This window comes from Panicum virgatum, chromosome 1N (assembly GCF_016808335.1).
Source record: "Panicum virgatum strain AP13 chromosome 1N, P.virgatum_v5, whole genome shotgun sequence".
NCBI lineage: Eukaryota > Viridiplantae > Streptophyta > Magnoliopsida > Poales > Poaceae > Panicum > Panicum virgatum.
This window is the reverse complement of record NC_053145.1, coordinates 37,515,202-37,529,364: the sequence shown is the minus strand read 5'-3', so window position 1 is coordinate 37,529,364 and position 14,163 is coordinate 37,515,202. Positions and strand designations below refer to the sequence as shown.

The 14,163-nt window shown below is 41.1% G+C and overlaps 1 pseudogene; it reads right to left on the bottom strand.

The window, feature by feature from the left end:
- Positions 1 to 6,528: 6,528 nt before the first annotated feature.
- LOC120653487 lies at positions 6,529 to 12,996 on the bottom strand (annotated as a pseudogene).
- Between the last annotated feature and the right edge of the window lie 1,167 nt (positions 12,997 to 14,163).

Here is a 14,163-nt window from a genome sequence, read left to right as displayed (position 1 = left end):
CTAAATCGCGATATGAGGGGAGACTAACTGGAAAGGGTACATTAGGAAAGAAATCTTATGTCTGCACAGATGATTTCTCATTCAAGAAAGCGCAGTATACGGTTCTTCAACAATCATCCTTGGTTGACCCATATATTGAGGAACACAAGAAAATTCTGCTCTCCAATTTCCCGGAAAAGTCTGAGGCATGGATTACACGTGAGCACATGAACACTTTCTGCAGCTGGTTGTGGAAGCATCTAATGCATAACATGGATATAAGTGAACAATTGTTCTTATTGGCTAGGGGACCATCTTGGAATATCTTAACATACCAAGGGTACGAGATAAATGGAAACACATTGTATACGATAACCCAAAAGAAAAAGAGTGCCAACCAAAACAGCGGTGTTCGTATGGATGCCACGGACAATAAGGGGAAAAAAGACACATATTATGGCTACATTGAAGAGATATGGGAGCTGGATTACGGTCCCAATTTCAAGGTGCCTCTATTTCGTTGCCAATGGGTTAAGCTATCTGGGGGAGGGGTAACAAAAGATGAGTATGGGATGACAATAGTTGATCTCAACAATCTTGGGTATAGAGACGAGCCATTTGTCCTAGCCCAGGATGTCGCTCAGGTTTTCTACATTAAGGACATGTCCAGCAAGCCAAAGAAGGGGATAAACAAGCAAAAGGATGAGTCTAAGCAACACATAGTTCTATCAGGAAAAAGAAATATTGTTGGAGTGGAGGACAAGACAGACTTGTCAGAAGAATATAATAATTTTGTTGTCATTCCACCTTTCGAAGTAAATGCTGATCTATACATCCTGCTAGCCAATGATGATGCTCCATACTTGCGCCGTGATCATAATCAAGGGACATTTGTGAAGAGAAAGTATGTTACCGCTAATCCTTCATGTACTTGAATCATTTTATATTATTGTATAAAAACATAATCGCAATTCGAATACTTTATTATATATGTACTGTACAATTATACTTTATGTGTTATATATATTATTTTATATATTTTTCACTTAATTACCAGACTCAATTATAATTTTCATTCAATAATGGATTACTCAACTAATTTTATTTATTTCATGAAATTACATTCACATTAACACACTATACTCTCTCACTAACACACACAATCTCACTAACACAAACTATCTCTCAAACTCACACACTACTCATTAATATCATGAAATTGCTTAATTTTATCTAAATTTCACTTTTTAAATGTTAATATCGTGACAGAATCCACTTTCTGTCGAAAAGCAACAGTTTGAAAAAATTTGTTCACCTAATATATTTTTGCATGGTCAAAATAACAAATATGATTTCAAAAAAGTTAGATATTTCATTGACCCAATCACTTAGAATGAAAATTAATTATTTTTGTTGCGTGTATCAAGTTTATATAGAGATAAGAAATTATGTTCCATAATTTTTGGAATCATAATTTTATTAACTGAATTAACAAATAAAAGCCAATTTTAAAAGAGAAGTAAAAAGAAACAAAAACAAACATAAGATTAGGCGGGAACGAGGGAAAACGGGCCCCTTTTGTCCCGGGTGGTAGATCCACCCAGGACTAAAGGTGGGCCGCGTGCTGGGAATTTTCCCGGCCCGCCCAAAAACACCTTTTGTCCCGGGTGAAGCCACCACCCGGGACAAAAGCCCCCCCCCCATATATTTCCTTCCTCCTTCGCCCTTCCCAAACACTTGGTTTCATCTGCGCCTGGTGCCGCCGCCGTCCCCTGCTCCCCCCACCGTGCGAGCCCAACGTCCCCGAGCACCGCCGCCGTCGTCGTCGCCGCCCAGAGCCCAGCCGCGCGAGCCCAACGTCCCCGAGTGCCGTTGTACCTGTGAGCGCCGCCGCCGTCGACGTTCGCCATCCCGGCCCGAACCCCGCCGCGCGAGCCCAACATCCCCGAGCGCCGCCGACCTCACGCCGCCGCCCAGAGCCCCGCCGCGTCCTCCGGCTCGCCCCGCCATCGCCTGTGCATGCCCTCGCCGTACGTGCGCCACGCGCCGCCCCTGGCCCTGCCACTGCAGCGCCCAGCCGGCGCCGCCGGTCGGCGCCGCCCTAACCCTTATGTGTTTAGAAATTAGTTTAAATATGGATTATTTGTTTAAATTTGAAAATATGGATTATTTGTTTAGAAATTATGTTGTAAAATATAGATTATTTGTTAATTTGTTTAATTTTGATGACAAATAGGGTGTTAATTACTTTTGAAATTATATTATTTAGAGTTCATGTTATTTAGAGTGAAATCATAATTTGTTGTTTAGAGTGAAATCATAATTTGTTGTGTAAATAAAGGTATATTTACAAATTTTTAAATGTATGAATGTGTATGTATGTATGTATGTATGTATGTGTAAAGTGAGTTTAAATTTCTTTTAAATATTTCATGTATATTTCTTGAATTACTTAGAGAATATTTCTTAACTTCATCCATCGATCGTTACTTAGTGAAAAAAACCGTCTAGAATATTTCATATATACATGATTTCAAGTTTATTTCTTGAATTATTTAGAGAATATTACTCGACCTCGTCCATCGATCGGTACTTAGTGAAAAAACCATCTAGAATATTTCACAGTCGATACTTAGTGAAATTATAGATAGAATATTTCGTGTATATTTTTTGAATTACTTAGAGAATATTTCTCGGCCTCATCCATCGATTGGTACTTAGTGAAATTATCGATAGAATATTTCTTTTATATTTCTTGAATTACTTAGAGAATATTTCTCGACCTCATCCATCGATCGGTACTTAGTGAAAAAACTGTCTAGAATATTTCATATATAGAATAGTTCAAGTTTATTTCTTGAATTACTTAGAGAATATTACTCGACCTCGTCCATCGATCGGTACTTAGTCAAATGCTCGCAAATATGTGGATTATTTAGAGATTTTTTTAAGGGTTTTATTTGTATTCATATTTTAGTTACGATGGACCCGCGACACACAGACGCGGAAGACGAACAGTTCCTGTTGAATATGATTGGCGAAGGTCAAGGAGATGTCCCTGAACAAGCTGATGATGGCAGCAATACCGACATATATTTGAATATGTCCGGTGATGGAATTGAGCCACCATCTATTCAGGATGACGCTGCTGCTGAACAAAGTGCTAATGTACATATCACAACTATACTTATTTGTAGTGACAATCATATTTTCATCTGAATATATATGAATACTATGAATGTTTTTTTATAGCCGTCTGGATCATCGTCGTAGCAGAAAAAGACGAAGCGAGGCCCAACAAAAAAACTGGAAGGGCGGTTCATTATAACGGGATGCGGTACCCGAAAGAGAAAAAGAATGGTGCTGGCGGGAGCTTAAGAAAAACTTCACGGTTCCAGCTGAATCCGAAGAGATATGCATGCGCTGGACCCTGAGTAAGATGGCCGAACAGCTGCAATCATTCAAGAAAATTTTGACGAAGAAATATATCAAGACCGGGACCACACCTGTATTTACCGGCGAGCTCGAAAAGGTCAGGGGTCACTGGGGTGCATTTGTGGAATACAAGTCTTCAGAGCTTGGGCTTCAGAAGGTGCAGAAGGCCAAAGACAACGCCTCGAAGAAAGTGTACCATCACACTCTAGGCCAAGGAGGCTACAAGCTTGCAATACCCAAATGGGAGAAGATAGAGTAGGATCTGCTTGACAGAGGCATCCAACCTGCGACCATGAACTGACCTGAAAGGTCAAGGACCTGATTTTATAGTCACGGGGGAAGTTTGGACCCATTGACTGGTGACTGCATCTATGGGCCAAACATCCAGCGAGCAACGCAGAGACTACAGGAGGCCATACAAGGAGCGGCCGAGGGAACATTCCAGCCGGATAGAGAGAGGGACGAGCTGACTTACGCCCTTGGGAATCCAGAGCATTCGGGCCGCACAAGAGGCAAAGGCGTGGTTCTGTGGAAGTATGGGTTCAGGGATTACATTGAATCATATAGAAGCCGGCAAAGAAGAAAGAATGATGAGCGGGAGCACTTGCGAAGGCTAGAGGAACGGCTCATGTCACACGATCAAAGACTGGAGGAAGAGGTTCAACGCCAAGTGGCCATAGCAATGAGCCAGCAACAACAAGCGCAAACGGTGCCTCCAGAGCCTAATGTCGCAGCCGATCACCTGTCTCAGCGGAAAAGCAGCTGCGCTTCCACAGACGTCGCCGTCGCCGAGCCAACGGGGATCCAGGCCGCAGTTGAAGCGTCGGCCCCGCAGCGATTTCCAGTGGATGAGATCACCCAGTGGACACCTTGTGACCTGCAGACTGTCGTTAAGAACTTAATGTTCACTGTTGCGTATGGTACCGCTATGCCAACCCAACCAAGCGACGTGTACCACGGACCGCAAATTCCGCCTGGATACACACGAGTTGGCGTGGAGCAGGTGTGCCAGGGTTGGGAGATGCTCGAGCTTGATATTCCTGGAGGCGATGGGGAGAGGACACTAGCAGAAGCCATTCATGGCTACATCCTATGGGATAAGCGCTACATTGTTCTAAAGTCAGATGATCAAACACCAAGACCGGCATCTCAGCATGCCTCTCTAAGGCCGGCATCTCCGCAAAACTCCCTAAGGGAAGCACTGTCTCGGCAAGGATCACCGGCACATTCTCCATCACCATCATCTCATGCGCCGATGAACACTCAAGCGTCACCGTCGCCTCCATGGTCACCCCCTCCGCCGCCGGCAAAGAAGCAGAAACGGCCGCCGGCAAAGAAGGTAGCTGCACCGGCTAAGGAGCCTCCAAAGAAGAAGGAAAAGGAGAAGAAAACCAAGGAGGGTCCTATTAAACCCTGGGACATGAGCCTTGAAGAATGCGATCAGATAACTCAAGAAAGAGTTAAAGAGCACTTCAAGCCGAAGCCGGAGCCGGAGCCCGAGAAAGTCATAAATCCGATAGATTTGAAATTTTTTAAAGGAATGTGCGAAGCAAATAAGAGAAAATTCATTCCGAGAGACCCCCCCCCTTCAGACTACGAATGCACAATTATCAAAACTACTGAGAAAAAGAAGAGACAATCAAAGTCGTCGTCGTCCGACATTCCACAGCTCGGAGCCCAAAAGAAACAATCAATAGAGCCTCTCGTAGTGGGATAGACGACGCAAGAACAAGACTTTGTTACATTTTTGAAAGAATCAAACCTGACGGCGGCTCAGATTGCAGGGGGAGAAGATATTCCAAAGGCCGATGTGGTCGTCAAATGGACGTTTGTGATCGGCAAAACTCTGGCACCCCCCGAAGTAGTGTCTGTGCTTCCAACGCAAATGTATAAGCTGCACCAGCACTATATGCGTGCGATGGCCGATTGCATCTTCATGCAGGACGCAAAGATTAAAGATGACGATTTCTTACGGGGGGGAGGCCATTATATGGATAAACTGGGAAGAAATTTACCAACTATTCCATCAGGAGGCCCTCGACATCTCTATGGTCGGCTTGTGGGTTCTGTAAGTATTTTACTCTCCTTACGTATTATTTTGCATGATCTCAACATACTGATCCCTTGATTTATTTGGTATCATGTAGAATGGAGATACAAACTTGCAGGAGAAAGGGGTACGCTCACCTCGGCTTCATCGACCCAATTACTTGTAATTGGAGGCTTCTACACGACAATCCCGATGAGATATTCCAAAACTTGTTCAAGTACATAAGCGTTCTTCACAACAAGCAAATGATATTGTTTCCTTACAACTTTGCGTGAGTGATTCCTTCCGTCTAACTCTTTCTATTATGTAATCGAATTGTTTAAACCTTAACTACCAAGAACTACCTCCGTATAATCATGCAGTGAACACTGGGTCCTAGTTGTCATAATTCCCGAGAAGAGCCTACTCGTGGTTATGGACTCATTGAGGAGACCTCCAGAACAATACGAAAATCTTTTTAACATGATGAAAAAGTAATTCTACCACTACTCCGTCTATGACCGATAATTTGAATCACTTTGTTACTTGACTATAATTGTTCTAATCATGCACAGGATTTGGAAAGAATTCGCTAAAAATCATCCAGGCAAATTTGACAAGGAATTGAAGATTAAGATAGATTTTGTGGTATGCACTTGGATGATTCGTTGCACGATTCATTAGTTTTATTATATATTCATGTAAATACCTTATAATTTCTTCTCTCTTAAAGTGTATGAGGCAGAAACAAGGCACTGTATTGTGCGCATACTGTGTATGCGAGAACATCCATGATCTGGTAGGTCCTCCAAAGGGCTGGACAGATTGGGAGGAGGAAGTAAGTAAAAAACTTGTTAATATTTGAACTCGTATTTTAATTAGTCGAAATTAATTATCCTCTTTTTCCATAGGTCGAGGAGATGCGCGATAAACTCATACCGGAGGAAAAGATTATGGCGATTCAAGAACAATTCTCCGGATTTATTGTTGAGCAAGTCCTCGATCCAAAAGACGAATTCTACTATGATGGAATATCTAATATTGACAATCACAGCAAATATGACAATATACACGTATATATGCAATTAAGAACGAATATACCTATGTAAATATATATGTGTGTGTGTATGTATTAAATTTCTATTTATGAGTATGTATGTATGTATTAAATTTCCAAAAGTCGAATTCTACTATGTAATTAAGAACGAATATACCTACGTAATTAAGAACGAATATATCTATGCAAATATGATGGAGTATGTATGTATTATATATATAAGCACTCCAATAATATATATATAATATTGGTCATAGACATTTTCATATGTAAAGGAATTCACATGTATAGATATGTGTATACATACATACATATATATATAAGTGAATTAATTTATATATGAAAACTATCTATGACAAATATTATATAAGTAACTATATATATATAGTTATATATGTATATATTAGTGGAGATCATACACACTGAATTCCAATACATAAGTTTAATTAAAATGCAAAAATATAATTGAAATAGAAAAAGAATTGAGAAAAGGAAAACATGAAGAAAAAAAAGGGACCTTTTGTCCCGGTTGGTAACACCAACCGGGACAAAAGGGTGCGCCAGCCACGTGGGCGCCGGTTGGTACTCTTTTGTCCCGGTTGCCAGACCCGGGACAAAAGGGCACCCCTTTTGTCCCGGACTGGCGTTCCCGGTTAGGAAACCGGGACAACAGAGGTTTCCCAACCAGGACAAATCAACGTTTTTGTAGTAGTGTTTGCACCAATGAATCCATTAGCATACATATCTTCTAATAGTAATGGTTTATAAACATTAACTCTGTGTGAAATCCTCAGACCAGTTATGGCAGTCGTATGTTGATTTTGCTTCACTTTAGCTGCTGCAGCTGCACGAGATTCAGTATCAAAGTTCCTTTGTCTGATCTTAAACTGTTCCACAAGTTCCGGTGACAAGTCTCCAACAGAAGAATGCAGTACTACATCAATGAGACGACTGCGAGTATAGTTTGTAACCAAAGGAACACTAACTTTGATACATTTACAACTTCCCTCTTTCTGAAGCCTATTCAACGTGCGAGTCAATGTCTTCATATCCATTATTTTTCCATCTTTTTTTTCAAGCCGCTCTAACCATTTATGTAATTCCACCTTTAGTACAAATTTCTTCTTCTGCAAGGGCCCAAAAGAAAAAAAGGAAAGCATAATGATTAAATGCGATTAGACATGATTAAGGTACGCCAAGGACTAACATGAAGATGAGCACACAAAAGTACATAGAAAACAGAAAGCTGTTCATCGGAAACAAACAATAAAAGAGAATTATCTAAGTAGTCGCTATCAAATCCCTCTGTTCAAAATTATAGACGGCGGCCTCCAATATGCAACTTTGGATGTTATTTTATATGAAAACGATAGTAGAATTGTAAAACTATTATATATTGCTAAAACATATCATATGGTGAATCCAATGACACCATTTCCAAACGACCAACTCATACAGTTTATTTAATTAGTTTATCAAAGTTGGAGGCTTGACTGGAGTCTGGACAGGTTTTGAAGCATCATATATTAACGAATGGAAGGAGCATTGCACTACTGCCTAGGGTAACAAGGGAAAGAATGCATGTGGAAATTCATCGAAGACAACAATAATAGGATTAGATCTTGTCTCATGTTGACCACAAAAATATGCATGGTTATAAATATGCAGTCCCTTAAACCTTCCATAATGGTATTGAACAATCAAAATAGGTATTTGGAAGAAAAATATGAAATACTAAGAGGGGATTGTAGGTACCGCATCACCCTGCCATATGCAAAAATCAGGGCTATTTATCTTGAATCATAGAGTCTACTTTTTCCAACTCCCAAAAAAATAATTAATAAAACATACTGGCTTAAAGGCAACACACCCCAAAAAAAACAAAAACTATCACTGAACTTGTTTCTGTAGTTTCAAATTATGGATACAAAAAGTAAACAAGTAACAAAAACAATAACTAATGATAATAAATGAAACCAGCACATCTGATGTATCCATAACACCTGCAACTAAAACATGAAACAGGCAGTGCATCAAATATAGAGAACAAAGTATAGGGTAGATCGCATGCTATAATTCAATATTGAACTACCAAAATTTACATTACAGCACATTTGCATTTGACAGATTGTGAATAATCTTGATTGAAAAATAAATACTTGGAAAGATACCTTTAACATGTGAAGAATCCTTCTATGGCGTTGATCATCAGAAGTTAATGGACGGCTCCATCGCCTCTTCCTCTGACCCAAAGGAAGTTTATCTAGAAGAAAAGCATGTGATCACTAACATTGAGTTGAATAACATTTTGTCTCCAACCTAAATTACACAAAGACTAAAGAGAGGTAATAGTTTGCAAAATCAACACACTGTATTACTTGAAAAATTTAACGCAGATAACTATTGGTTGCCCAAATAACTTCTGTACTTGTGAATCTAATAACCTACTAAAGAATACACCCTTCGTTATGATTTGGAATTTTGAATAGGGCGCTTGGGGGGGACAAGATATGCTCAATATGGGTGCAGTCAGACATTTGCTTTTAAGTTTACTTGGATTAAAAAACATAAAGCTCTCTGGATCTATTAGTGATCTTAAAGTCAAAAAAGGTCATTGTTTAATCAGTACACTGCAAGCTCTTACTTCAGCGTGGCAATCCCAGCGATATTAACCACAGAAGATAACAAAAAAAAACAGATAATTATGCAAATCTATGTCATCGTACCTTCTTCAACCAATTGACAAGCTCCAGTAGAAGCATCAAGGTCGTTCTGGATATGATGACCAATTGGTTCATCGTGGCTCTCTTGTTCAAGCAATAATAAATTGTCATGTGTGCTAGAAGAATCCAATTCTTTCGATGGAACTAGGGACCACAAATCCGAACCATCATCACAATCTTCTGATAGCACCCCAAAATTTTGCAGAGCAGTACCAGCTTTGTAGAGTGGGAAGTTTTTTGAAGTCCAAACTCGGTACTGTGATGTCTTGTCTGGAACTTCTGCTTCCCAAGTCAGATTGAATTTTTTGAGCATGGATGATACTCGTTTATGTAGCCTTTTGGAATTGTTGTGTCCAAGACGTTTGCCAATCTAATGGGAAGTTGTACAAGATATTATACTGATTTCAAGATAAATAAGAAAAATATCATGACACATCAGATGACACAAGCAAACACCAAAATGTGTCACGTAATGATGTGTACTCAAGCTTCTCTATATACTGATAACTATTATCAATACATTGTGGGCTTCAAGACAGCAGCTTTTGCTCATGGATCTACTTTTTTAACTAGGAAGCATACTGAGTCAGAAGAATGCTATTTCTGTCCCCAGGATCTTCTCTATGTTTGCATGGGAAATTATTCATGTTTCCATATCTATAATAAATAACATAACCACAAGTCGATAACCAAGCAAAGCAAATATCTTCAATCTGGTTTTAGGTAGTAACCATAATAAAGTAACAAAGAGAATAGTAAGTGAAAAAGAACATGTACAACTAGAGATGAAACACAATTGCAATAACAAGAAAAATAGAAGCACCAATAGATGCTAAGGAGTGTAGCATATCATCAATCAAAAACATATAATAACACAGAGTTGCAGCAATATAAGGTTTCCGAGAAGTACCTCAACAAGTGTTATACCTTTTGTCCCTTCGGCACTGATCATATCATATATACAGTTCTCTAATGGAAGTTCCAGAACTTGATCAGTTGCCTGACCTTTTTTGCCAAATTTGTAATTTGACGCTGTACTTTTCGGCTGAAACTCATTTGGATCAAATTTTTTCAGCAGACGTAAACAGCGGACAACCTGAAAAAAAGGGAAATAACATTATAGCTTGCTGCTTAATAATGCATGTGAAACAGAAAAATAAGACATTAAAGCAGGCATGGTGCAGTACGGACTGAATCATCTATGTGGTTATAAACCTATCTACAATATCTTGCATCAGATTTGTTGCAGTTCTGAAAGTAGTTGCAAAAGAACTAAGCTAGAAACGTGGATAAGATGAGTGTGATTATGCTTTCTCTCTCATTTAGGTCTCTGGTATAATATTACATGTATATAGGTTGAAATGTACAAAGTCTCAGCACTTGCACCTTGTGTACTCTTTCAATCTTGCTTAATCAGAAATGGAATTGCAGATCGTTGCCCCTTCAGTACAAAAATATATGCGAAGTTTAAGGTAGCGACTAACAAGGCTAAGGAATCATGCTAGTATACAGTACTCGAGTTAACTGGAAATCCTATGACAAATTATACTTCTAAAAGCCCAACAGTTTTCGAGTAACAGGTTTAAACATTTCAATCCTAACAGGAAGCACCAGGAACTGGGAGAATGAACCTCAAAAAAGTAGAAAGTGGCATTAAGTAGCAAGTGAAAATGCAAAACAGCAACAAAGATTAACATCACCTTATCATCAACTTGGGCATCAAATATTTCGACAAGTTGTGCATCTCTTAGCCTATGCAATACCTGTGAGGAATAGGCCATCTCAGTAACAAAATGAGGGGAAGTATCATCACAGATTACGTAAACTAGTGTTGTGTTTGGTTTGAGGAGCAGAATGTTGAATGAACATCCAAACATAATCAACTAGTTTAGTATGAGGAATAGGATTGATTCACCCATCACCATCTCATCTACCATCCCTCATAAGCACATGCCAAGTACAAAATGAGTAATGATGGCATCCCTTCAAAATTGTGGGTTGATCAAAATCTATAGGAAAAGTTGGTTCCCCAAACCAAAAACTCCGTAAGTGATTTCAAGCAGGCTTACATTTCTCCATGCTCTGTGCCCATATGCCATCCTGTAGTCGAGATCGACTTTTATATCAGATACAACAAGAGCCTAGAGGAAATAATTGTGCAAATTAGCAAACTGGAAATCTAAAGCGAATACCAGTAGAGATTCAATTGGGAAAATGTGGGCGCAATTGACCTTTCCGCTAGCTTCTTCAAGTTTATCACATATGGCTTTCATTGCTGGAAGATAATCATGAATAGATATATCATTCTTGGAGTTAGCACCAGAAGTCCCATCTTCTTTTCCAAAGCATCTACATTGGTCTCTTCATTCCTCCCTAGTAGCTCTGGCTTTGTAATCTCAATTCTTTGTTGTGAAGTCATGTTCAAGTCTTTGGCATATCGGGAGAGATATAGTGAATTTGTATTGATAACCTGTTTATTATGTGAGGCATCTTCCCTATCAGCTCCATGATCTTTCACCTTTATGATAGTTGATTGGCTAACTATTAACCGCTGTGATTCAAGACTCTTTACAATAAAATGGAAATTGTTTCCTTACATTTTAAAATTTTTGCAAAGCACATTCTGCGTTACACCAGAATTCCTATAACAAAAGCAAAGATATGAGAAACTGCAAATAAAATAGTCAAAGGCGAAACTAAAAAAAAATCTATGAACATGCCCCATTATGTGAACAAATTAAAAACTGGAAATAGTACAAACATGCAAGAAAGGCAAATAACCATTCCATTGGACGGTGTCAGTTATGTTTATTTGTGGATTTGTGGATGAATGAAACAACTGAGTTATGCTAATTTGTGGATGAATGAAATAAATGACAGTGTTCATAAGCATATCGCACCATGCTAACAACTCTGATTTCTGAGCCACCTAATTAAGTATATAAATGTTAGGCTCCCTACATGTCATCTTTTGTGGGCATTTGAAAACTAAGCACACAGAAATAATTGAACAAAATGAAACTAACATCAATTGAACAGAGACCAGCCAAAAGAAAATAAACAAGGGATGATGAGCATTAGTTGGGGAAAACTATATAGAAGGCAAAGAAATACTACAATCAGTACTTAATTTCGAAGAAATTTATATGTAGTGTGCATGGATGAAGAAAGGTAACGTGATCTATGGCTTCAAAATAAATACATACACATAATTTATCCTTTGCAGGTAACCACATAGGAAGGTAAATTAAGTGAATTAATATTCCTAATCTTCCATTCCATAGAACTGAGCTCGCTAGTCACAAATAACCTAGCTACTGAGGCTGATAAATGAAACTGAAATGAAAGGCGTGACAATCATATTTGCTAAAAACCCATGGCGGATCGCACCTGCTTGCCGCAACACACTCCAATGCCGCCTTCTGGACGGCACTCAGCTCCGTTTTCGCGAACCTGCGTTCATACATCCCGAGGAAGTTGTCCCTGATCGCCGCGCTCGCCACCAGCCGCAGGCCCCGCCGCTCGGCCTCCTCCACGTCCTTGTCCGCAGGGTCCCCGGCCGCGACGGGCGCCCTGTCCCCCTCCCCCTCGACGAGGTTGACGACGTCGAGAGCGAGGAGGCGGGCCCACAGAGCGCGCTTGACGGGCGGGCCGAGCAGGAGGCCCGCGACATCGAGCGAGCCGCGGAGCGCGGGCCAGAGGTCCGCAACTGGGATCCCCGGCGCGAGGCGCGCGCACACCTCCTCCAGTGCCGCCGACACGAGCCCATCCATGATTGTTTCGGCCTTTCGGGGGGGGGGGGGGGGGGGGGGGTTAGGCCTTTAGGGTTTTGGCTATGGCGCATGGCGGCATCGGGCACGGGGCTTTGAGGGAAGAGTGAGATCGGGGAGGAGAAGTGCACGCGACACTGCGAGGTGGCTCTCGGTGGAGGGAGGCGACGGACGCGGCCGCGCGGCGAGTCTGACTGTCTGAGAATGAACGGGGGTACTGTCGATATGCTTTGGGCTTTCCAGTTTGGGCCTGCGATGATGAACGACTCAATTTAGGCCCAGGTTTGCCCATTTGGGTGCATGATTACAAGAAGAATCAAATGGGGATAATGGAGAGTATGTTCCATCATCAAACATTTGGGAAAAAAAACAAAGGCGAGTCATGCATGTTTTATGGAATGAGTTATTCTTCTACCCAACATGTAAACTAGGTGACGCTTTTTATGGATATGACAAGCAAATTCTGTTACATGTTCAAGAACTAAAGTGATACAATGTATACATTGTCATCAAAATTACTGCTAGTTCAAACACGGTCTAGGATTTGAATAAGGCCCTCTTACCATTCATGGATCTCAACAAGACATGGTAAGATTGTTTCCAATAGCGTAGGCAAAGTGCGACGCAAACCCAAAATGCATCGTGTGCAGCGTTTTACCTACCAAAACCATACTTCAACGGAAGACCCAAACACAACACCTATTTTGCCTAGCCCTCCTCCCGAAACGCAAATAAGTGTTGTCTCTCCCACGACGTAAATATCCGGCGCTTCTCGGGGGTGGGATCGGCGAGGCGTGGTGAGGAGTGACCGCGATGGGGCGCGGCCGGCGCGGCGAAGAGTGTCCGTGGTGGGGAGCAGCCGGCACGGCGAGAACCCACCTCTGCTGCCTTCGCCAGCGCAGGTTGACAGCCGTGAATGGCGAACAGTAGGGCACGGCCGATGTGGCGGCTCCAGGGTGGCTGCTAACTGGTGCCACGCAGGAAGGTGGCCGGTTGGGTTGTGTTGGCTGTTGGAGAAGACAAGTTTTAGGTACTGGCCGTTGGAGAAGGCAAATCTTGGAATTGGTCTCGTGTTTAGATCTTTGTTGTTGGAGATAGTCTAACCTCACCGTTCTATGGCCGTAGTCCAAGCGGATCAACTGTTGATCCACATCATACTGCCACCTTGGG